This window comes from Schistosoma haematobium, chromosome ZW (genome assembly GCF_000699445.3).
Source record: "Schistosoma haematobium chromosome ZW, whole genome shotgun sequence".
NCBI classification, from domain to species: domain Eukaryota; kingdom Metazoa; phylum Platyhelminthes; class Trematoda; order Strigeidida; family Schistosomatidae; genus Schistosoma; species Schistosoma haematobium.
The window spans coordinates 13,523,814-13,546,832 of NC_067195.1; positions in this window are offsets into that span (position 1 = coordinate 13,523,814).

A 23,019-nucleotide genomic window follows, 5' to 3' on the forward strand; every position below is an offset into this window, starting at 1 on the left:
CGACTCCTGGCCTATGATGTATGTCAAACGAGGTGTAACAGGCGTAAGTAAGTAGTAAGTTGTATGATCCCGTACTACAAAGATGCATACAATTATAGAAATAAATTAACATTGAATTATAGCGTTTCCTATCAGTTGATCCAATGGGATCTATGATGGTCAATAAATTACAAGAAGAGGTAATGAACAGTTACACCAAATAAGATAAAGCAAAATAAGCAATCGGAGCAAGAGATCATTACAGCCACAACACATATGAACTAAATGACCATGACTAAACCTCATGACGTCCTAGTCATTCGTACGAAGTGAACGATAAATTATCACAATCGGTTGTAAGGAGTCAAAGTGATATCCAAAACTCATACTGTAATGTTGGACACAAAAATCACAAGTAAGAAAGAGAATTATCTACTTTGAACTAGCTCAATAAAAGAAACTGGACAAGATGAATAAGAAATAGAAGAAACTATGATAATATGAAAGAAGTAATGCACGAAAAAACTTCTTACACATTCTAAGTGCTATCAACAATGTCGTACTACATACAATTTTCAATACCTTTATATACTGTATGAATGATGTAAAATTAACATATGAAATCCAGATTTACGAAATCCCGGGTTATACAATAAAACAAGGATGCGAGACCAAATATATGCCAGACATATTCTGAACCAGAACATCGACTGAGTACATTGACAAGAGCGTGGATGGTCAGGTCAGCTTTCGCCAAGGTTGACTGAAGTCGACGGTACCAAACGGGTGATGATCGGAGGCGTGGGCTCAGGATACAAAAAAATCAAAAAAAGGGAAAAGGTGTAGCATGCATGTAGTATAGGAATAGTCCTACACCGTATCCGTTGATTGCGCGGTTAGTCGCGAAAGCGTACGGGTAGGCACACTCGGCGACCAGAACGTGAGACGGTAATCTCGTTTGTGCTTCGTGAGCCTACAACCTCATCCGAAGTCAAGGGCAGCGTGGTCTGCTGACCTGGACGTGAGACCGAAGTCTCGTTCGTAGATGGTGCAGATGACATGTGCTGTTGACCGGGACGTGAGAATGAGGTCTTTGGAGTATCTAGCGTGTGACCTGAAGTAGATGTAGGTATCTCGCTAGTAGGTTTGATAGGTCTAGCATTGGGTCTCAAGTTATCGAGTAGGGCACTGTCATCGACGTGTGCTGGTTTGAGACGATCAATGCTGACGACCTCGACGCGGCCATGGCGACCAACTTTGAAGGTCATTCCGTCACGAGAAATCACGTGAAAAGGTCCTTCATAAGGCTGCTGCAGAGGTTTGCGTGCCGAATCTACTCGTATGAAAACATGTGAACAGGTAGATAACTTCTGAGGGAGAGCGACCTCTTGACGTTGTACAAGTTCAGCGGCGGAACATCGGATATCTGCCTTCAAGCTCGTTCTGATACCTAAGAGGACGAGCGGTAAGGTTTCGTACCAATTTTTGTTTTCATGTGCTCGCAGAGCACTTTTAAGTTGGCGGTGAAACCGTTCAACTAAACCACTTGATGCTGGGTGGTAGGCGGTTGTGCGTATGTGTTCCGTACCAAGCAGCCGGGTCAGTGAGAAGAATAATGCGGGCTCCAATTTTTGTCCTCTGTCAGTCGTGGCAGTCAAGGGACAACCATACTGAGCTGTCCATCGTTCTACGAAGCGGTGAGCAACTGTCTCCGCTGTGATAGACGTGGTCGGAATAGCTTCGGGCCATCTTATAAAACGGTCGATGCGCGTGAGTATGTGATCATACCCATGCGATGGTGGCAGTGGTCCCACAATGTCTACATGAATGTTATCTAAGCGAGCATCAGGCGTAGCGAACGTGCCAATGGGGGCAGCTACGTGCCTGTGCACTTTCGATCGTTGACATTGTAAGCATTGCTAAACCCACATACGGACATCTTTATTCATTGACGGCCAGACGTATCGTGCAGCGATGAGGCGTAATTTAGCTGCGATACCTGGATGAGACAGTACATTCAGAGCATTGAGGACGAGACGACGGAAAGCAGAGGGTACGATGGGTCGGGGGAGACCAGTAGAAGTATCACATAGGATAGTACCTGAGCTAGTAGCTGGGGGTTCTTCCTGGCACTGCAGGGATATAGACTGTGGTGCTTCTGTACAAAAAGGATCGTTTGCTTGGGCGGCAGCTATAGCAAGAAGATCGAGCACCGGTAAAGTACCTGCATTTACTTGGATACGTGACAGAGCATCAGCAACATGGTTCGACTCGCCTTTAATGTGATGAAGGTCTGTCGTGAACTGAGAGATATAGTTCAAATGTCTGCATTCTCTTGGTGAGTAGCGGTCAGACTTGGTATGCAGAGCATACGTTAAAGGCTTGTGGCCAGTGAATAAAATAAAATGGCGACCTTCTACTGAGTGCCGGAAATGCTTGTGATGGCACAGTAGGCTGCTAGCAGCTCTCTACCAAAAGCGCTATATCTCGTCTCCGTAAGAGTAAGGCGTCGTGAAAAAAATCCGATGCATCAACCTATATACTGAGCGTGGCTGATGGGTCAGTATGAGCGAGGAGTGTGACCTGAGTCAGAGCCGTTTTGATATCTGAAAATGCAGTACGTGCGGCATCGTTCAATTCTAATTTGCGTGGATTACTGCGGAGTAAATTGGTTAATGGTCGTAACGTTCTGCCGCGTGTGGGATGAAACATCGATAGAAGTTAACGAAACCGAGAAATACCTTCAGTTCCTTGAGTGAGGACGGCACGTTAAACTCCCCTATTGCACGTACTTTGTCCTCGCAAGGTAAAATGCCCTCTTGCTTGATGGTGTGACCTAAGAACATTATTTCCGGTTTGCCTAATTCGCACTTGTCCGGGTTGACTACTATTCCATTATCCGAAAGACGTTAGAATAAGAGTGTAGGATGTTGATATTGTTCATCTACGTTTGATGATGCGATTAGCAGGTCATCAATATAGACGCGAACAAAATCTAAGTCTCGTACTATGCTATCGATAAACCTTTGGAAAGTTTGAGCAGCATTCCGTAATCCAAATGGCATTCTTAGGAACTCAAACAGACCAAAAGGAGTCGTGATAGCGGTTTTCTCGATATCTTAAAGAGCGACTGGGATCTGATGATATGCTCGTACCAGATTGATCTTAGAAAAGATAGTCGTGCCATTGAGCGATGCCGTGATGTCGTGTGTGTGGGGGATGGGATAGCTATCAAAAAGTGTAACTAGGTTTAATGCTCGGTAGTCGCCGCATGGTCTCCAACTAACCCCATCTTTTTTGCGCACCATGAAAAGAGGTGAGGCGCAGAGACTGTGAGAAGGACAAATAATACCAGTAGCTAGTAAGCTGTCAAACTCACGTTTAGCGAAAGCTACCTTGTCCGGTGCCAGTCGGCGTGGTCTTGCCGTGACTGGGGGTCGGGTGGTGACTATGTGATGTACCACACGATCGGTCACTAATGAAATCTACTCAAGTGGTTTAGTTGATTTGGGGAATTTCTCGAGTAAAGCGTGGAATATATCATCACGTGACTAAAAGGTACCTGAGATTCGGTACGCGTTTGTTCAAGCTTTGAGGCCCATGAATTCGCTGTTCGACGAAGTATCAGTTAGCTGTAGCCTACGTGAATTGACTAGCAATTCGTAGTGCTGTAGGAAATCAATACCGAGTATGGCTGTGGGAACATCGGCAATGATGAACGCTCTCAGATACCGTCGTCGGTTACCCAGGTTGACTGTGAGTTGTCGTGTAGCATGTGTAGGAATGGCTGAGCCATTCGCAGCGCGTAGTTGAAGCGTCGTAGCTTGTGACCTACTGTTACCAAGAGGTACGACAGAAACTTGAGCACCAGTATCTACTAGGTACCTAGCGTTCGTTCACATAAAATAAACCACCAACCTGGGTTGAAGATCCGGCGAGTACGGTCGCTTTTACTCGCCGGCTTGAGAGTTTCCCACCTTTTATGAGCATGGGGTTCGACAACGGCGGGCACCGGACCCGAAGGAGCGGTAAAACCAGCACCAACCTTCCACTCACTTCCGAAGCCGCCTTTTGGCGTGGCTTGGAAGATGCCCTCGTTGGGCGAGTGGTTGCGGCTTTTCGAGAGCGGCATCTGACTCGAGGGACGTAGGGTTCGGGTATGTTGCAACGGTCTCGAAAGCTAAGACGTGTATGAATACAACTGTCCCTATCACCTTGGGCCGGGAAGTGACTAGCGTCCATATTCACGTTCAAACGTGACGTTGAGGCAACTTTGTAGTTGTCTCAGTTGCTAGTTCTTGCCAATATTTTCTCTGCTATGAGGGCCACCTAGTTGAGTGGTGCGTCCACGAGCAGGGCAGTGATCGTTGGTTGGATGTGTGCTGGTAACGACTCGAGCCACAATTCCTTAACAATTTCGGAATCAGCTGCTGTAGGTCCTGCAAGAGTTTGCAGGCGCGTGAGGTAGTGGCTTGGCTTAGCATCACCGAGAGGGCACGTGCTAATAGTGTCCTCAACGGAAGGAAGAATGGAAGAATAATGGATGTCTTTAGTACAGTTAAACAAACAAGTGCAGTAAAACAATCACTGGTACAATTGGTTATAATAATAATTGTTTCCATTAAACCAATTGCGTTCTCTTGATAAAAGTAGGTCACAACACATCAGTAACAGGTGCAGAATCTATACAAAGGGAACAGATTCGAAGAATCGCATCAATTCGAGAGAACTTTTATTGACTTCTGAAGCAAGACTCTATCTCAGCACCTCATTAAGATGAATTCGGCGTGAAAATATGAAATAAACTGTTAGTACTGTCTGAAAAATTTTGAATGAAAGAACACTTATGTATGGCACCCACTAATGAAGTGTAGTAAGTATAAATAGTAGGATTGATATAATAACTATTAATTTTCAAGACTATTTAATTCGTAACGTAGTAATCATGAATGAGCCAGTTTTCTTTACGAAGAGAAATCAGCTAGTACACTCGGAAGAATGATACTTTTTATTCAAGTTAGGTGCGGAATGATGTACGAAGAAATCATCATTACATACGAACATCACATTACCACAATTCTGAGAGTTTTCTCAAAGATCGTACCTTTGTAAGTAGAGCTATATATAAAAAAATCCAAAACTATGTACATGGAGTGAATAGACATTTGGATATGCAATTATATTCCTCTAAAACAGAACATGAAGCAAAACAATAAGCTTCTGATTATGAGTATCATGAATAATAATAACATCTTGATAAAAGTCAACACTTTTGGAATCATTATATCGTTGTTAACAACGACGTAACAACTCAAGAATAAACCAAATGTTTGAGAAGCAATACATAAGAAACTGTACACTAAGCGTCCTCAATAGACTATATGATAGGATCAAAATCCCTTATAGAAACAGCTTGGGCGGTTGTAAAGGGACTTGCACATAAAAGTTACTGCGTCTCATGTTCCTTGGACCATACCAAAAGAATACCAGAAACTTTCCACTATTTTTCAGTAATGTGGTTCGTACTCTTCATAAAAAGAAAAGAATGTAAGAGATATTTAGGGTAATGGGTGCTAATGAGGCAAAATCTCAATGTTCGGGAGACCAAAAATTTTGTGCCTCTGCCCTGCACAGGTCAAGGTTGTACTTAAAAAAGCTATTATGGAATCTGTAAAAAACCCAAAACGCAAACTTTCGTGCATATAACAAAGGACGAAGAGGAGAGGTAACATTATAGCATTATGCGGAATCAGTAGTACTAAATTTGCAGTAGCAACTAAGATAGAGCTTAAGTATTTCCTAACTAAATTAACAATTTAAAACAATTAGTCACTTTGATAAATTTCGATAATGCAATGAGAAGACGTAGTTTATCAGAATTATGTAAATTAACAATAAATTAACAATGTTTGAACCGTGGAGATACCCTTCCCTCTGGTTCATATAAATCTGTGCTACTCACACTTTGGACGTTGTGACCGTTAAAGAACTCAATGTCTTTAATCTATTAAATTAACGTGAAATAGGTAACTCTCTGGGACCGATGAAATGCACCCTAGATTATTAAACGAATTTTCAAACTTTATCGCAAATCCCTTAAGCAGATGTTTTATTCTGTTTGTAGTCTACGGAAAATCACCAAAACAAACGGATAGCATCTTGCTATTTATAACATAGTAAAAATTGAGAAAAGGATCACCAAAGCAAATCTATCCACAGTCAACAGTGATAAATTCCAAATTCCGTTTTCAGAACCATAGAGCAACTTTATTGAGCTCCATATGAATACACTATCTTAAGACTATTTGTATTCTGAAAAGACTGATCTATTTATATTCTTTCTGAAAAAAAATTAAATGAAGTTTGTGATTTCACAATAATAATGTCAACATATAACTAATAATAATGTAAAGTACTCTAATGTTTCAAGTTGTTCAGTCTATCCATATTTTGTTATAATAATAAAATTATTAACAATTTAGATCACAATCAACTATAGTGGATTATGTTTACATGCACATATATAAATGTACCTTATCAGATAACTTGTCTACATTCCTAAAAATAAACTATTCTTTCATATACTATCATGTCATTTATATTAATTCATTATTGTATATAAGATATAAATTATCAACTATTCGTTGAATTATAAATGAATATATTTTACATGTGATATTGTTCATTTATCAGTTAAGTTGGTGTATAATTTAATTACTAATTACGAATTATACTTTCATTAAGAACTTTTATTCACATTTCCATTGTATAGATTGAGAAAATCTATATTAGTTTATCCATGAGGATAGTACTGATATAATTTAATTGTCCTTTTCAGATTGGACTTATGACAGACTGATATCAATTAGTGTACCATTGAAACCAGGGAGTAATGGATAATTATTTCGTTTTAATAAGAAATTCATTAATAAATCTTCATAAAACTCATTTAATAGTTCTTTATTGAAACAGTTATGAAATAGTTCAACCCTAATATAGGGATAAGCATTAAAATAACATGAATCGAAAATAACAAACAATTCGTTCTAAAATGACGTAATTAGTTATGGAATAAACTTGCAAATAACAATGTATAGCATCAAAGTTGATACCTTGTGTATGAAGTAAATTAGTATCAGTTAGTATAATTATAAAACTTACATATGTTACTTGAAGAAGATATGATAAACAATCTAATTGTAATAAGTCAAAATGTTTGGTCATGTGGTTTGAGGAGATTAATTCACTGTTTTCTTATATAATGGACTAATATTAACCCATAAATTGTTGAAATTCAAAGAGAGTACTAACCAGTTAATACGTACTAGCTAAGCATCTATTCATTCTCTCTATCTATCTATCTATCTATTTCTCATAGGAGATTGAACCCATGATCATCAGATTTCTCAGCGTTACACTGAGATTGTGCAAATTATTTAGAAACTAATTTTATTGAATTACAAAAAGTGAATAAATTAATCTAAAATAGATCTCAATCATGACCGAAACTAGTACAAGTGTATAAAATGATCAAATAATATATCATGAAAGAGAAAACTAACACAATACAAATTAAATTGTCCCTCAATAAAACAGAATTATGAATATCAAGAAGACAGAGTTATCTTTCTACCATTTATTAAAACAAAAATCATATATACATATTTATTTCACGCCATTTAATTGTTCATCGATGATTTTTGTTGTTGTTTATCTATCTGTTTAGTGGTTAAACAATTAGATAGATAATTATTTCTTCTAATTTTTAACTAAACACAATTTCCTGAATCGAACGGTAACCTTGAATAGTGCTACGTGTCATATAAAAGCTTTATTCCCTTATATTAATTAACAGAAAACCAATACTGTTAATGATATAATCGGGTGATTAGTATAAATTATATAACTTTCGAGGCTATCATACGAAGGTTTATTATTTATGTTTTATTGTATAACTAGTAGACACTTAGACTGTTATATATTTATATTCCCCTATTTTTAAGCTTTCATTTAGTCCTTAAATTATTATCAAATGTCAGATTTATCATTAGTTACTACTCTTTCACACTACTTACGACTAGGTTATGCAAACGTAATTTTCTAACTGTATAGCCGTGATCTGAGATATTTCAGATATATTGAGTCATAATTGCATGAAGTAAAAAACTAAACTGATCTGCTTCCCATCCTCATCATCTGACTGAATATTAGGTTAGAAAGAGCTCATGGTTGCTGTCCATTAGTTTATGAAAGTTGCAGTTAGCTTCAACAGTACATCTTTCGACATATCTCCACTAATATTTCAACTTGTATATCCCCGCTTAATAGGATCACTTAATTGTCGAATTTCCTGATGATGAATCCATTTACCTAAATAATCCTAATGGCCTTCATTTAACCAATATACTTACCAAATGTGCTAATGCCAATTAGCTCATTAAAATCGTAACTGCCTTCCAGACTATTTAATCAGAATAAAAGAAAAGCCAGTTGACTTACGTTGTATTCTATAACGTAAAAGTACATAATAATATACATCAATAAAAAGACCATAATGTACCATAAATGCGAAGTCACAATCAGTACATAATTAGATTATTTGTGATGAAAAAAATGGGTGCATGATTAATAAATTATAATTTATGGACAGCAAAACATATATCAGCAGTTAATGAATAAAATTAATTTTTATACAAAAATGTATGTAATAATCTAAAGTGGAATAGCCCTCAAATTTCTACATTTTTCATTTAACCCCACATATTTTACACAGGTTGGTCTTTGATCTAAAACATCTCAAAAAAGAAGTGAACTTCACTGAGCTATGACTAAATAAACATTGTTTTATCATTATTCAAGAAACAAATAAAATATTTGATTATAAGTAAACTAATTCTTTCCAAGCAGAATACTTATTCGTTGTCATATTGTAGTGAATGCTACTCATAAGGATGGTTGTAAGTAGTGTGTAGCGTAATGTAGCCACCAAGTTGCAGCAACTGTCAGAGGGATTGAAGTGTTTCAGTACGTCAAAAGCACGGGGTTCACACAACACATGGAGACCAAACAAGAAGACGGTTTAAACCGCGAAACACACCGAAAGATGCACATGGAAGACTGAAGGCTACGTATAAGAATTTTCGTCTAAATTTGATCGAACAGTTTCACAGTATATGGGCTCCGAGTTGATGTGAGACATTAAGGAGAAAGAATATATTTGTAAAGTTTCAGTGAATGAATTTGATGTAAAATCAACGTTTTGTATGGCAATCTGGTCCAACCTATTTCTAGGAAGTATAATCAACCGTCAAAATTATGGAATATAAATAAGTACATGGTCCTCTGGTTTATTGTATACTAAACAGTACATCCAATCACGTTAACAATGTTTAAAGTAGGTATTTACTTTAGTGTGAATGAGACATGTGGTGTAAGACGAAAAGTGTATTAAGATAACAGATTGTGTGTATTCGTAAGTGGATCTGAGTTGTGAGAAGAAATTTCATTCACTATGTATTGTGTAAATACTTTTGATTTCTCCTGCCTATTACATTGCTTAACAATGATGCTTACCAGTCTAACTATGTAAAAAGTTTACTTACTATTGAGACTCGTAAGCGAAATATTCAGCTATATGTTCAGGCTCAGTAATAAACTGACATGTTTACAATTAATGATTAGAATGATTACATGCATGATTATTTAATATTCTGAATGTTTTGAATAGACTAAATATAAACTTTATTATTCCACAAAACTCACTTTGAACCATTGTGTTGTATGATTTTATCAAAAAGAAACATGACACTTAGCTACATGTGCTTAGTTATTTAGAAATCATAAATCATCGTCGTTCAATTGTACTTAACTATGATTACAAAAAGTTTGTAAGTCAGACAAGAAACTTAATACTTCCATTTTTCGATGTTCAAAAAATGTTATAGCATTTTAGAAAATTTTACCGTTCATTTGGTGTGTCAGTGCTGTATATTAGATAATGATTTTCACTGGGGACTTTGTTTTTTATCATCAAAATCCATATACACATGCCTTCTATGGACATGCCATCGTAGCTGTCCAAAACTTTGTGATGAACAAAACAAACAAAGTGGAAGTTATAGTTTGAAATAAAATTCTTTATGAAAATCATTTGCGTATATATGACATTCACTCTTTAAATGAACTAGGAAGTGCTAGTTGTTGCACATGTATTGGACGTTGATGGGCGCTAAAATTCATGGACACGTATCCTATATCCCGAAACTATTTCTCTTTTCAATACTTTGAGTAAGACATTAACTTGAGTAGTAAGTAAATTCACAAACTACTTGTTAGTAGTTACAAAACAAGCCGAAAATTTGTCTATGAATGATGATATGATTAGGTATTCGTCTTCTTTCTTTCAAGTAAATCTACGTTGTAGCCTCCTGGAGCAAAATATAGTGAAAAATATTCAGAACCTTTCATTTTTATATTACCTAACTGAAGTATTCATAAATCACGTAAACGAAGACTTGAAGAATTTTTGATTGATTGCTCATTTGCAAAAGATAATCTGATGATGCTGTATTCTCTAAGCGTAGTGGATCGTAGTTTCCTGTAGTGGTTTGTAGAACATCATCAACTCCAATTTCATGCAGAAATAAACTTTACAGTTGTCCTGCAAGCATGAAATAAGTTTGTTTTAATGGCTGGTTATCTTGGCAACTTCAATTATCTTGTTTCTTTGTCCTCTTGTCCGTCATTTAGTTCAGTTAACCTCCGATCATGTGATCATCTGAGCTCTTCTTTGAGAACTTATAAATTGAAATCGTATTCGTATAGCTAGCAACTACAGAATAGTACAAATGCTATGCTCCGATGAATCTTCGAACATTTTTGAAATTTCCTCTATCCAGAATTTCGAGACTTTGTCAATCGAAACCGTATCTGTGGTTGTCAGTAATCACTAATATGAACAAAAACACACCGTATCGTTTTACCACTAGTCTATGTTTCTGTATGAGTCCTTATGCTTTTTGACACATTTTGTAATCCTTTCATAATCAACTATTTTTATCAGATAATGTCATATCTAGAATGAATATATATCTTATGTGCACATATAATACTGAACGGGTTCAGGCAAGGATACTCGGATAGTGAATCTGTGTAGATCAAACGAATTCTCTACGCTCTAGAGAGCTCAAGGTTTCTTGTTTGAGATAACAGTTGTTCATGGTTAAGTGGCACAACACCAATAAATTTCAGAGTTTCATAAGAGTTCAATGATAGAGGGATCTTGTTTATGAGTGTCCGAACAAGACATTACATCAAATAAGTGATCTTTGTTCAAATTTTAAACTTGATATTATTTCAGCTGACTAGTTGACATCAAACCAAGTCACTGTGCTATCAGAACGGTAGAAATCTTTTCCGCAAAAATAGTTTTCATACTTCAATAAAATACCCAAATAAAATAGTAATAATATAAATTGTATGTGCGTTTGTGTGTATATGTATGCACCAAAAAAAGCGATTAGGTTATTTAAAAAAAAGAATCTGAAACAAACCAGTCATGTAACGAACAAGTGGTCACTATAGTATTCAAGTAACTAAAAAATAATCACAATGAAAATAGTATAACTAGTTATCGTACATTAGATTAAAAAGTGTTCAGTCGTCCAATTAATGGTTAGTTATAGGCCATTACTATGACTGTTTTTTCAATTTTATTTTTTATTCTTCTTTAAAGTCAATATTTTATTGTCGTAGTAGCTGATTCAATTTTTGTGTTAATAAACATATACATTTTCGATAATTACATATCTGACCTTAGTTACACAACCACTGAAAACTAAAAGGTAATGGATCGTTCTTTCGTCCTAGTATCGTACTACTCAGCAGTGCACAGGCAAAATTCTATTATCGATTGAGCCCAGCGTATTGAGGTCTTGCAGCAAGCGCCTAACTTTAAAACTTTATATGCATTCGTTAGACTAATTTGTGATTGACGAAACAAATTTTTGTTGAGGGGTTATGCTGCCGTTGTGGCCTAATCAATTGTTATAACCAATGGTTGAAACTGATGAGTGACATGATTCAGAATCAATCACAAAATCTTATAAACATTCAAGCTTTGTTTTATCTTGAATACCAAATTATAAAATTACATTATACTTAACTTTATGTTTACTTTCTTCCGCAATTATCTTATCCGGTCCTGACCATTTTTAGCGTTACTGATACTGTCAGTATGTTCACTACTCCGTTACATTCATCTTACTATTCAGATAAGATGCGACAACTTGGATCAATGTAAGTGTCAGCTTCTATGTTGCTTGTGACTGAATGACTGAGGAATTACAGAAAATCATTAGTGGTACCACTGAACAGTTGAAATGTATGAGAATAAACGGCAGTCAACAAAACTGATGTTATTAGTATAGGGTTGTGGGGAGTGTTGAATTGTATTGAAATTATAAGCCGATGTAGGTTTGACCAATATTTTGAATACGTACAATCATTACTCACCCGTTTCGTTCCAGCATGGTACACCTCAGAACTGTCCATTTACAACCCAATGTACAGGAATCGGACACAGAACCATCAGTCTCGCTCACGAACATTAAGCCTCTAGACCAATGGATTGGCATCCAAAGGTATCAATGTTTGAGTTCAACCAATTCATAATATTCGCGATCATCCTTCATTGCATTCCGTGCGTAACTGCTTCACATTTGACACGGCTGAACTCCATTTGTCACTGCTTCTCACAAGAACTCCGAGAACTCCCTCTCGAATGTAAACACTGGTGAGCACATGATAATTATCAGTATAGAGTTGTGGAGGTTGTTGAAGTTTTTATTGAGATCATGAACTGATATGGAGGCTAAGCGTACTACTGATTTTAATGATTAGAAGTTCTCTGTGTGAATTTAAGATCCTGGAGTGGTCATATGTGAATATTGCTATGGAACTCCAGACTAAGATGTACGCTTGATCTGTTTTAAATCTTGGTTTTCAACGATTCATCAACTGAGAGGAGTCTGTGACAGATACAATCTACAAATTTAAATCTAATCTACATAAAATAATGCTGTAATAAATATACAAGATTTAAAATCCATTTAACTGAGTTAATGGTTAGATGCAATGAGAAACAATAGCTGTAATCGTAATATTTAACTAGTTTTATGAACACGTAGGAAAATTTAACTAGATAGCTTTAATTAATCTTAATAATGTATAAATTCCTGTAAAAATATTTATTTATAAAATAGTGACTAGCATTTTAGTTCATGACTTGTGTATCATCTTACTTTGCACATGTCATTTAGGTGTACCTCTATTCTAGTATTGACAATCATATATGTTTCACGAAATAATGACTATAGGGACTCAGTAACTCATTGAATAACTTGATGGGCACTTGAAGCAAAAGTTAATGATTTCGAGTCTGGCTGTAAAAATCTACAGCTGATGAATCTTGAGTAGAACGAAATGTGTGTACTGAATTCTTATAATTGCTATCAATCAAATTTGCTAAAACGTGTAACTAAATGGTAATATCGAGGCGATCATCTGAGGATACGCTTATCCCAGAAGATACTGATTAATTATAATCTTTTTTATTGATAACAAGAAAACATAAATGCTTATAAAGAGTTGTAGTATACAGTGTTCATTTCAAAATTTTCTTTAGATGCAATAGTTGTTTTCATTAATTATTGGTCGTTTTAAAATTTTGGTTGAGATTTTTCAGAAATATGTCACTTAATTCTATTTATAGGTAACTATAAATTATAGTATTTCATATTTGTGTTTTTTCCTCGTAATCAGTAGTTGTCGGTGTCTTTTTTTCTTGTCATTTAGTTGGAGGTTATGGAGAAAACAATAATTTTCTTAATATCAAAAATACAACTACATAGTTGTCTTTTTGTTATGATGATACGATATATCAATAGTCGGATAGCAAGTATAGCATATAAAGTTGATGTTCTTAAGTGATCTAATTCGAAACAATCCCCCTTGATCTGATTGCGGGGATTTATTACAATAATTCGAACAGATTTGCAGTGGTAATGTACGTTGTTACGTTTTCTACTTGATAATGGTAAAATACAGTACACAACTAACGGCACTCGAATGTGTAGAACCCCACAGTCGCAAATCAGGTGACAGAAGAAACAAGAGAAGTGACTGTTGGGTAAGAATCAAAAATGTACGGAAAAACATGGGTATTCATAGTTATTAGCGTTGGCTATAACATCATTATAATTCAGTCAATTCGCAAGGAAGCAAGTTATGCTACCGTTCAATCGTAGCATGCCACGTTGATATCCTAGAAAAATCTATCAGGTTCTGATTGAGTGGAACCTCTTTCGCTCATTTAGAGCCTCTGGAGGCTCCGTCTTGCTTCTTGAGGCGGTCTCAACACATTTATCGATGACAAGTTGTATAGTTACCTTTAGAAAATTATACCTCAAAGACAGGAAAATATCTGAAGACAATGCTTGGCCTGTCACTACAAGGAATCAGTATTTAGAAAACAAAACACTATGTGCGTGCACATGAAAGCGAAATCAAATTACAACGGTAAAGTGACTTAATAGTTCGTTCAGTTCAATCTAGACACATAATGGATTGTCTAATAAGGTCGTTTCGATCTTTTAGTAGCATGAATCGAAATGTAGAGTAGATTTTTTGCCTAGTAGATTAATAATCTAAAATGTAGATTTCAGCTTTAGACTTCTGACCCCATTCGTCTGTTTTCCGTAAAGAAACATACTTAGCATACTAACATTGGGATATCTGATAAAGAATGGGTAGCCCGGAAATCTTTATTTAAATAGAACGTTGTGGTGAATGGCTATCAGATATTGTTATGACGGCAGTCAGCTGACGTCATCGGTTGAGATGATTGAAGTGAAGTTTATTGTTAGGTCGAGTTCAAAATTCCAATCAATCTAGAAAATCAAGGTTACGTTTTACAAAAACGCTCAACCGAGGTAGTGTGATCAGGTAAACTATCGGATAACAACCACTAAAAAACAAGAACACACCTAGATACTATCTAGCAATCAGCACTCCATTAAGTTTTATTCATCGTGAATAATTAAATTTTCGAGTTAAATAAGTAGTGAATAAAAAAAATCAACATCTTATTTAAACTAATTACTTTAATACTTAAATGTTGACATGATAGAGATTTATTAGCAAATTTCCATTTGAATACAATTACTCTTTTATATTATTAAATTATAGATAATGCTATTTACTGCAATCCGAAATATCTTTGCTGAAATGTTTGGGAAAAACCAACTCACAGAATCTTTTAAAAAATATATTACATCCTTGATCTGTTTACCCACTTTTGTGCAGAATAACTTGTCTAATCTAGATTAAGAGCTTGACGCAATAGGATGACTGGCTTAACCTTGAGGCTAGTATGAGTGGGTTTGAAGTGACACCAACTACTTGGAGTAGAGAGACGAAAGCTGTTCTATCACCTGATTGACTGACAAGCACGCGAGTGAGAGAAGACAAGCCAAGTGGAACACTACTCGATTTATTCTCAATTCCGATCTGGTTCCCGATTTCGGACTAGTGTAAAAAGATAAATGAATAAATAGATGACGGCGAGATTATATTTTATGGACGAAACAATCAGGTATAAGATAACAGATCTCGACTTTGGGCGCGAAATTCATTTATCCATTTGGATAAATAGAGTTTTGGCATGAAAGCTGATGTCAGTTCGTGATGAAAACCCTGAATCTAATTCTTACCTTACCCATCAACTGTAAATCATAATTATAATTCTTCACACAGGTTTATAACCCTCATTTGGTCCTAGTTATGAGGTGGCACTCTCAAGGTCAGTCTAGCGTCTCTCAAAGGTCGTCCATAAATTATAGTCTTACCGAAAATACAGTACAAAAATTACGCTTAAATTACAATACTTTTGGAGCAGAAACTGTTACGGCAGTGAATGATACATCAAAAGATAGCTCATGGTCTGTAGAATAAACTAGGAACAAAAATAGATGTTACTGTTTTACGAGCTTTGAATTAAACGAAATAACGTCCTAAAAAATAGCTTCCGTTTCTCTGTTCACATAAAAATATTTTATGTTACTAAACATCGAACTGTCATCGCTAGTCACTCTATCATTTGTGAATTTGTCAAAGATAAACTCCCACTTTGGATCAAATTATTCTGTATTGTTAAGTTTTCTTACTCTTGTCGAGTAAGTTCCATTTATCACATAAGTGACGGCTCTCTAAACGCATCTTCAAGAATTATTTCGCGTTGTGAATGTACAGTACTGTATTGGAACATTTTGTCAATGGTGGTTACACTGCTTCGTCGGGTTTATTTTTTAAAATGATCTAACCGGCGAATTGTTTTGGTTCGAAAGAAGCAATAAACTTGTGAATTGTAGTTGACTTTTTTCACCTGAAATTTCTCAGCACCCTTTTTTTTAAAAAGTGAAAACCACTTTTCATTTTACACTAGACTAATCTGTTGCTTTATAAGCAATAAATACAAGTTTACCACATGAGTCAATGTGAGAACAAAGAAAGAAGAAAATTTCATTCATTGAATAGCGTTTAATTCTGTTTTCATTCGGAATTTCTAATTTGTAATCTATGTAATTATTACAAACATAAACATGATTATTAAACTTAATGGCTAAATAGTCTCATTATTTGTCCAGTTTGAAATAGATGTTTTTCAGTAGATGGATGTTTCGTCCTTAATAGGACTCGTCTAGTTAAATTCTGTTCATAGTCTATACTATGAAAGTTCTTTAATCTCCGCTATACTGGAAATAAAAAAATGATTAAAACGTTTTATTTGTGAATATTTGTTTAAACTTTTGGCAATAAAGCATTTTTTAAAAATGAACTCAATTACTTCAGATTATCCTATCAAGTTAAAGTACTAGTTATTATTTCATTATGCACTCCACATTTGATCAAATTCAATCAAAGTTTATCTAAAAATATACAGTAAATCAGCATTAAGGATTTTCCAATGAGAATTGGACAAAAAGCAAACAAGAAATTCACAAAATGGCGTAAGCTATCAGTGCAGATAATACATTAAAATAAACGATTCTTTCAGGGTGCATGAGTTGTTTTAATGAGAGCTGTGAAGCCGTGCAATAATGATGGAGTGTCTGGTTTATCGGTTATTTACTGTGATGGTAAAAACAACGAACTTATGTGGACAGATGTTTTGTCTTAATAAAGGACAACTCGAAAATGAACGCCTACCACCCAAGAGATGTTGAACTGAGGATATTAAGGTCTCATAGTGAATCCGTAAATTTTGGAATGTTTATATGTTCGTCTTCCCTGAATATAATATATATGTCATCTATATTGAACCCTGTTAGTATGAACGACTATTTACTTTCTGTAATTCGTTTTATTTGTTGGAATCCTAACTTCTTTTATACAAAGACATATTGTTGAATAATGACTAAACATCTACAGGAGCCATACAGATAATATTCCAGTGCTTATCTCATAATATGCAGATGAAATCACAACATTACAATTGATTTATTAAGTAGTCGGAAACACCAACTGATATCCATCAAGTGGACGTGACTGTTACATTCTTGAATTAGTTGAATCCACAAGTTACAGTTTCTGAAAGTTAATCTTTAGAATTTGGTCACTAGAAAGAACATAACTTCAGTCTACAGTTAGGAGATTTATGAAAATTTGTTTATTGAAAGAAACTACTAGCTTTGTCGTTGGTTAACATCAGTGACTAGCTTGGAGAAGAGATGTTCGGAATTTTAGTGATCAGCGGGTCTGATTCGTGTCGGGGGTGAAGCAGTTACCAATTGGAGACAGTGGAAAATAGTCGCACAAAGTTGTGGATTGACCGAAGTCAGATATTAACTCCGTTGCATGCCGATCCATTGGTCTAGAGGCTTAATGTTCGTGAGCGAGACTGATGATTCTCTGTCCGATTCCTGTATATTGGGTTGTAAATGGACAGTTCTGAGGTGTACCATGCTGGAACGAAACGGTTGCGTAGTGACTGTACGTATTCAATATTGGTCAAACCTACATCGGTTTATAATTTTAATGTATATCAACAATAGCCACAACCCTATACTGATATTTTAAAATGTCTAGCAAAACTATTCCGTGCCAAAATTATTAAAACAATTATTAATTAGGACTTTCATTTTAATCGAAATATGGTTTGTTGGGGTAGGTTTCATCCCAAAATAATGTTAGTAATATTATCAACTGACCAATGGGCAACTATATTGTCGTTACGTTGAAACTATATAGCTATGAACAGTCACCACTTTAAAAATAGTCAGACCCAATAACTTGGTGCTTATTTGAGAGTCAAGATACAATTTCGACACTGTGTTTGAAACCTCACTTGGTTCACATTCTCAAGTAGTGACAGTTGACGTTACAATGCAATCGACGTTCAACGTTTTATCGGTGTATTAATGTCTCATTTCCAGCTTGAATGATTTTACTTGACATGATTTCAATTTTACACAACAAATCACATAAATATTCGAAGGATAAAGAAACTCCAATTATAACCGTACTCAAATAATATCCATAGGTGTATATAGATCTTGTCATAAGCTATTTAAAATTACTGTGAATTGAGCTCGAATCTCGTTTTTGCGGTTATTTATCATCATTATCATTATTTATATTAAAAAAAGAGTGATACATATATATTTATATGTAGCTAGAACAAACATAAATAATCTGAGGCATTTTACACTATCTAATATAAAAGTTGTTCTAGGAAAGTATTTTATTATTTAGTCAATGTTACGTAATTTTGAAATACACGGATACATAGAATACACATGCAAACAATCGAATTCGTCAAAACAAATAAATATTAGATTTCATTCAAAAAAAGATTTATTAGACCATTAAAACTATGTTGATGATAAAAAGTTATGCTAAATAGTGACACTGTGGTATATTCAGCAATAAAAATAAATATGAGAATGGTAATAATAATAATAATAATAATAATAATAATAATAATAATAACAAGAGTAATAGGGATAGCAATAATGATCATATGAGGCGTATATAATAATTGTGATCCAGTTGGTAATGTTTGATTTGATTTGTGTGCTATCGACATACGATATTGGTTACATTTTCCAATTTCCTATCAAACTTAATAACATTTTAAGAACTATTCATATTAACACATCTGTTGGTCATTGATAGTTAGTATTTATTCAGTAAATTATTGATTAATTAATATGAAGTACTACTAAGTTCAATATGTCAGATAAATCTTCATTCACTCACTTAGTGCTCTTACTTGTATTATCCAATTTACAATTTCTCAGTGGTAAGTGCCAAATTCCTTATGCATTTCCCAGATGAAACAATAGAAATAATCAAATTTCACAAAATAATTAGTTATTATAAATAACTAAGGTGATATATTTTATGGTTAATGTAGCTTCTATTAGGGTATATTTCGCAGAAGAATTGAACTTAGATTTCTCATGCAAGACCGATAGGTCCTGGATTCGAATCTCTCGGGGCGGGACCGTGGATGCGCACTGCTGAGGAATCCCGTACTAGGACGAAATGGCCGTCCAGTGCTTTCAGATTCTCCATGATGGTCTAGCTTCAATTCACTCATTAATTCAAGTATTAAACTACTATAATATTCACAAAACCCCTCTCTGATTACACTAATAAGAAAGCCATTTTCAATTCCCTCAATAAATGAACAATGTAACAATTAGTAAAATTCTATTTTATGATGGCAAATGACATTTTATATTTTATTAGTCACCTCAATCTGCTAAATGGTTGTTAGCAATTGATAGGGAAACTTTGAAAATGAGCTATCTGGAGGCTTTCTCCAATCACTTCAAGTTAAGCAAAGTATATTAAAAAATTTTCAACTTATTATTAAGCAACAACATAAAAACCTGATCGATAGAATCGGATCAATATAAGAGAATGATAGAATATGATATTGTTCACTGTCAGTTTCAGTGTTTTAAAAAAAGATGAGTAATCAGTATGATTAGATGTAAGAAATAATAATCTGAATTGATTGTCTTCTTGGTGTTCAGAGAATAACATGACTTTAATTCAAATATTTAACAGCTAAATTAAAAATAAAGTAATTATTTTGACATTTGAAAATTATCATACATAGGTATTGTTACCTACGAAGAACAATATTTTATAGCTAAAGAGTATCTAAGATTTAGTAGAATGTACTATCCACAATCCTATTCTAACTATCGAATCAATTTCACAATCTGAGACGTTACCAGTAAGCTAGATAATCTTCATTCGAATCCAGGCGAATATAATTTGTCTCCTCAAACTTATAGGTACTCATTACTGATGAATCTCATCCAACATGACACTCAACTTCAAGATTTCTTGCCGACAATTTCTAACCACTTAACATCTCAACGTAGTGCAACTGATATCAAGTCACACAAACTAATGGCTACATTGTAACTTGAACAAGCATAATAATTGTTACGATTCACTGATCAGTCAATTCCAATCATACTTATCAAATAATTACTTTTTGCTAACTGGTTCAATAGGTTATTTAAAACTCTTGATAAGCGTATTTTCAATCAAGCCATTTTAGTCTAGTTAAGCTGTTGATTACACACTGTGCATCTTAATTCGATAATTCTTATTTACTACAAGATGCATATTACAACGTACTGGTCTATTTTCCACTTAAATGTAGTTTCCTCTTTCCGAAATTCTATTTAATTTATGTTCCACTTATCAGTGAGATTAAGGTTAAGTTTTGGTTTTCTAGTTGCATTTATTGCTCCTTTTCTACGTGACTAAATTTTTTAATCCTCTACAAATCACCTAGACAGCAGTAGAATTTATTCATTTGATCTTGCTTGAACTGACTATAAAGAATCCACAGTTTAATTATAATGTATGTTATGATTTAGCCTTTTGATTTAAATTTATCATCGGTTTTCATTAAAGTATCCTGATCAATTATTGTACATTAAATGAATTGCCTACCAAGAAACACCTTTGCTTAACGTGACTTTATTAGCTATCAAAAACACAGTTAGTAACCGTCGACGAAAAGCTGAGAAAAAATGTGCGTTAGCCCAAGTTGTTGTATTATATAAGCATAACGAAATTAAATTAACAAGTTGGATAGAAACGGTATTTAAAGAATGTATTATCGATAATAATATGAGAAATTAGATATGGTTTTAAAAAGCAGAATGAAAAGCTATGTATGAAGAAATACTGAAACTCAAGAACCAGGAGAAAATAAATGATAAATGTATCAGTTTCTAACCGTGAGACACAACGTTCCCAAAATTTCTCTGTGGTTATTGCGAGCATTATAGTCAGGCAGTCTATGTCTACTAACATAGCTCAGACGAACGGTCAATGTCTTCATGAGCTAATGTTACTTCTTTGAGAAGCCTCTTCTAGCTTTCCTACAACCTACTGCTACACTAGCTAACATTAATTGTTGAAGTAGGTGATGTTTAGGCATACGTGACAGGTGCTCAATAGGAACCTTCAGACTTCGTGGCGAGTTATTGACCATCAGATCGTTTAGCTGGCTTCGGTCAATACATGATATTGAGAACCAAATGGAGATATATGTTTGAAATTCAACAGACAAACGTAAATTCCTCTGATTACCGTTTTTCATCAGAATTTTGAAAATTACACCTTACAATTAGTTTCTAGTATGCTTATAGTAAATGTTAACATTGCTCATACTATATTTTGCTAATTGTAAGCTCTCTTTTAACTTAATAACTATTATTACGGCTTTCATTATTCATTTATCATAAATCATTTAAACTAGCAAACTATTACTTGGCTCTATGTTATAAAAATATCATATGTATTTACTTTTTGAGATTTATAAATTATAATAGTAATTTCAATAGTTGAATTCATGAGTCAATTGAAGCTAGACCACCCTGGGAAACCTAGAAGCAGTGGACGGCCATTTCGTCCTAGTATAGGACTCCTCAGCAGTGCGCATCCACGATCCCGAATCGCGAGACTAATAGGTCCTGAGTTCATATCAGATACTAGAGGTTTGTTGACATCATTTATTAGATTATGTAATGTGAAGGTAATGTAATGTATATTATTTAATTATCTATTAATCATATAAGTTAAAATACACTACAATATTTCTTCTTATTTTTTTTCTTTGTTTTTACTGAATAGGTAAAACCTTAATTTAAATTTTAAACAATTCCATCATGTAAACATTTAAATCAAATGAATAATAATGTGTAAAATGTACTTCATGTATTTATTATAATTAAAGTTATATCTTTGTTTTAATAAACATGAGTGAATATATATATATAACACTGAGATTGAAATAGTTCATATAAACATAGTTACTTCACTTAGAATTATATGTACGTGGTTGATAAAATCTCGGATCATAAATGAAAAAATATATTTCAAGCCAAGAATATGTAACATATTTTATGATTGGTTTCGTTGCATAGTATCAATATATATATAGGATCTCAATAAATAATTAATAAAAAAGCAGTTGAAATTAACTAAATGATTTTTAGGTATGAGTTTATCCATCAGTGGTTCAACAGGTATTCAGCATTTTCCCATTGATTAAGTGAGTGAGTGTTACATGTAACAGAGTAATTTTCATCGTAGATTTTATTGCAACCATCTGAAATTATATACATCTGTCGGCTATGAATATGTTGGTGTAGCACATCGTAATATGAAGGATGAAATACACTAATATAGTGAGGTTAGAGCTCGAAACGAAATTACTTGTGAAAATTACACTTCAATATGTAGTATTCATTCAATAAATGAACAGAAAATTGCCCAAGGATGTCGGATACCTCATATTATTGAGCGTTGAAAAACAGATGAATAAAGTAGAAAGTTTTTGACTTAAAATTTTACTATAATAATTTAAATCAATAATTAGATCAGACTATGAATTCAGAACTAATTGTTCATGATTGCTGAATAAACTGTTACTTACTACTA